This window comes from Martes martes, assembly GCF_963455335.1.
Source record: "Martes martes genome assembly, chromosome: 14".
In the NCBI taxonomy this organism is placed as follows: Eukaryota; Metazoa; Chordata; class Mammalia; order Carnivora; family Mustelidae; genus Martes; species Martes martes.
This window is the reverse complement of record NC_137902.1, coordinates 87519168-87519813: the sequence shown is the minus strand read 5'-3', so window position 1 is coordinate 87519813 and position 646 is coordinate 87519168.

Below are 646 nucleotides of genomic sequence, written 5' to 3'. Positions count from 1 at the left end.
CCCCCCACTCCGATGCTTCCTGGCTGCCAAGCGTGTGGCTGCCCAGCACATCCACCACCCCCCGCGCTGCTACCAGCTTGCTGCCCCCCAAAAATGCACCCCTGCTGCCCTGCTGTGCACCCCACACAGGCCCCCTTACTGCTGCGCTGCCTCTGTCCTATGCCCCCGGCCTCTGCTGGGCTTCGCTGCCTCACCTGGTTGGCATGCACTATGAGCAGGCCCAGCAAGCCAGCCAAGCTGTCTCTGTGCTGCTGCCTCAGGGCTGGTCCCACCCTCCCTACGCTGCCCTGCCGCCTATATTCCACCCACCCCCTCCAGGTGCCACACTGCTGACCCACTCAGATGGCACACAGCTCCCGACCCACGGGCCGCTACCCCTCCCTGTGCCACTACTGACTGGTTGCCCCCTCCCCGACCCTGGTGACCCCAGCTCTCTCCCCCGCTGGTCCCGCCCCCATACCTGAGCGTTTTCACCTGACACCTCCTGGCACCCTTGCAGCCCTGCTACCCCGCCCACCACGCCAAGACACTGGCCTCCTGATGATGCCAGGCTGGTCCCTCCCCTCCACGACCGCCCATCTGCTTCCCCCTCCCCTGGCTCCATTGCCTCCCCGCTGCCACGTGCGTTACTCCTTCGCACGCCTGT